Here is a 3,631-nt window from a genome sequence, read left to right on the forward strand (position 1 = left end):
AACGGATTGTTCCTGTTCAAAAAAAATTAAAAAGCCTCAAAACCAATCTACCAACTACATGGAAAATCTCATTATAATTTTCAATAAGAAAACCCTGCTTGGGGTGAAATTTCAATTAGAGATTAAAATAAAACAAAATCATCCAAAACTCATTAATACAGTGATGAAAAATGGATTGCAGATACTTCCATTCTCACTCCTAGAATATGATGATAGAAATAGATTTAGGAATTAATGGGCCTTTTGGCAATGTTACTTCGTAATTTAAAAACTGTATATAACCTGTTGATTTTTCCTTTAAACATTTCCCTATGAGAAAATAGGGAAAAAATGAAGTAATTGCCCATGTACAATTCTTATCCCCCCCCCCCCCCACACACACACAAATTAGTGACAATAAGGAAAATCGAGACCAAAGTCTCATTTATAACTAGAACAGGAAAAGGCTGCAATCACCATGCTGGGAACATAGATGCCAAATACAATGCGATTTGATGCCAGTTGAAAGAGGGTATTGGGAGCTGACACATAACTGTGTTGAGAAAACCCAGCAGAATTTGTTTTGAAAGACTCTGCTGGGCATCTTCAGTATTGGAGAGCTGGAAGCTGTTGGACATTTAGGGCTTCTCTGCCAAGCACATATCAACAGTGAAAGCAACGTAGTGGGTAAAAACACAAGGCTGATCAGTACTAATTTCTGAAGTCTGGACACAAAACTACTTTGTTCCTATAAATGGGAGATGAATTTTTCTTTGAAAAATATATGTCCACTAACACAATGAGATTCTATTACACATATTCATGTAAGCTTTGGTTAAGGAGCGACTCCTTAAGTAGGATGTCAGAATCAGAAAGTATAAATCAAACTGATAGAACGTAGCTACCTAATAATTTGAAACTATACCTAAAATTAAAAGAATGACAAAAGCAAATATCAATGGGGTTGTCAGAAATCATCACTTTCTTACTTTGTTGGTCGGGGTACGAAATGACACAATCATTTCAGAAAAAGTTCTGGCTGCTTGTTAGAACACTAACCATACATCCATCATACGACACAGCACTTCTTCTCTCAGGTATTTAGCAAGAGAAATGAAAACATGTTCACAATAATATGTAAAAATTATTCACAGTAATTTTATTCATATCAATGGAAACTGAGGGTCCTGATTTAATGTATGACTCTGATTTACTACGTGGCCCCAGTGCTCAATTCAGTTTCTTCACAGCAGGCCCTGTAAGCCTCGGCCCTTTCCCTTAGTCACTGACTCCCTGAGGCAGCAAGGAACGATGGCCAGGCCCTGACTAATGGTCACAAGGTACGGATTTCCTTAAGCTGAAGATAACTTCAGGCCCTAAGTTGTGTTTCAGCTCCTGAGCCCTAAAGGAGAATGACCCCCTGCCACATCGTCATGAAACCAGACCGAGGGATGCCGAAGCTGACCTCAAGACCGGAAGTCATGATTTACCACCCTTACCTCACTTTTGACCTATCAGCTTCACCCGCGACCCCAAACCCCCTACTCATGACTTATGATTTTTGCTCTATAAAGCGTCTTGTCTGCAAGCCATCAGGAAGCCAGCGGTTTTGGAGCACGAGCTCACGCATTCACTGATTGGAGCCAATCCTAATAAACTAACTCCTCTCTCCACTGCAAACTCCTGTTTTTTGTTTGTTTGTTTGTTTGTTTTGTCTGTGTGAGCAGGCAGACAAGCCTGTTCAGCTCTAGTAAGATAGCCCAAACTGTAAACACTTCAGGATGTCCATCCTCTAGAGAATGGACAAACTGTGGAGATTTAGTCATCCTTCTCTTCCAGGTACAGAGAGGGAGGCACCCTGACAAATGGAGAGTTCCCCTCAGAAATGTAAATGTCTCTTACAAAAGGGTAACTTCTACTCTTCTACTGGGTTTCGGAGCTCCTCCTTTGTCTGCTGCTTTTTAAAAATAACCAGCTCAAAATAACCCTTATACAAAGAGGCATATTTTGGGGTGGTATATTCTGGTCCCCTTCTAAAGCAACTGGTAAATTATGGAAACAAATTTAAGATAGTAACATTGTAAACTTAAAAGTAAATTAAAAGCATAAATCAGTAGTATCAAATCTTTTATTAAAAATTGAGGCTTCCCGGGCTTCTCCCAGACACCGCGGTTGTCTTTCCCAGCCCCGAGGAGTATCCATAAGGACAGATTTGCCTCCTTGAAAATTAAAGCCTAGTGGTTCTGAGCTATGTCCAGTCCAAATGTCTGCAAAATTGAAACAGTCATCATCACTCCTTTCACAAACTTCAGAAGAGCCTGACAGCATTCTGGTAGTGAAGATGGAAAAGACAAAGGAGGCCTGTAATCTGGAATCCAGCCTCCACTGGAGAAGCTACTATTGCCCAGAGACGTACCGCCAGCGGTTTGGGCAGTTTGGCTACCAGGAGTCACCTGGGCCCCGGGAGGCTCTGAACCGGCTCCGGGAGCTTTGCTGTCAGTGGCTGAGGCCTGAGGTGTACACCAAAAAGCAGATCCTGGAGTTACTGGTGCTGGAGCAGTTCCTGGCCATCCTGCCAAAGGAGCTGCAGGCCTGGCTGCGAGAGCACCGACCAGAGAACGGAGAGGAAGCTGTGACTATGCTGGAGGAACTGGAAAAAGAGCTTGACGGACCGGCTGAGCAGCCTCAGGTAACCTGTTTCCAGGTCTCTGGACAAAATGAGGACATGCTTGCAGAGAAGCTAGCACCTTGGGAAATCACTACGGAGTCACCAAGTAGCCAGCTCAAGCCTGCTAAGCAGCAGCTACAGTGTACATCCATGGAGCTTCAGTCCTCAAGACAAAATGATAAAGACATCAGAACTATAAATGTGAAATCAGCTTCAAGGCAAAAGACTTCTTCAGGCACAGAACTGCATTACGATGTTTCCAACACTGTTCATATGAATACTTTTCCGAGTTTCACATCTAGAGGAACCTGTGAACAAGATGGCAAGTTTGAAAGAAGACACAGAAATCCTTCTCGAAAAAAACAACACAAGTGTGATGAATGTGGCAAAACCTTTTAGTTGGAGCACAGCCGTTATCCTACATCAGAGAATCCACAGTGGAGAGAAGCCATATGCATGTGATGTGTGTGCAAAGGCTTTCAGCCGAAATGCAGCCTGATTCAGCATCGAAGAATCCACACTGGGGAAAAATCCTACAAGTGTCCTGAATGTGGGAAAGCCTTTAGTAAGAACTCGAATCTTTTCAGACATAGGAAAAGTCACACTCGGGGCGGCCGGTTGGCTCAGTTGGCTAGAGCGCAGTGCTCATAACACCAAGGTCGCTGGTCCGATTCCCACATGGGCCGGTGAGCTGCGCCCTCCACAACTAGACTGAAAACGATGACTTGACTTGGAGCTGATGGGTCCTGGAAAAACACACTGTTCCCCAATATTCCCCAATAAAAAAAAGAAAAAAGAAAAAGTCACACTAGAGGAAAAAGTCCCATCAGTATCGTGAGAGAATCAAAGCATTTACTCAGAACTTTTTCAACAGAGGAAGAAGACACAAAGCACAAACACCTTCTTAGTATTGATCAGAGGTTTTCATGGGTACCAGTTTCCTTTCAAAAGTCATAAAAGCCACAGGAAAGAATATGGACTCTT

General features: G+C 42.7%; 1 pseudogene; it reads left to right on the top strand.

The window, feature by feature from the left end:
* The first annotated feature begins 2,201 nt into the window (after positions 1-2,201).
* Positions 2,202-3,298, top strand: LOC109457533 (zinc finger protein 396 pseudogene; annotated as a pseudogene).
* The last annotated feature ends 333 nt before the right edge of the window (positions 3,299-3,631 follow it).

The sequence above is a fragment of the Rhinolophus sinicus genome, chromosome 18, assembly GCF_057876585.1.
Source record: "Rhinolophus sinicus isolate RSI-liver-muscle chromosome 18, RSI-T2T, whole genome shotgun sequence".
NCBI classification, from domain to species: Eukaryota; Metazoa; Chordata; class Mammalia; order Chiroptera; family Rhinolophidae; genus Rhinolophus; species Rhinolophus sinicus.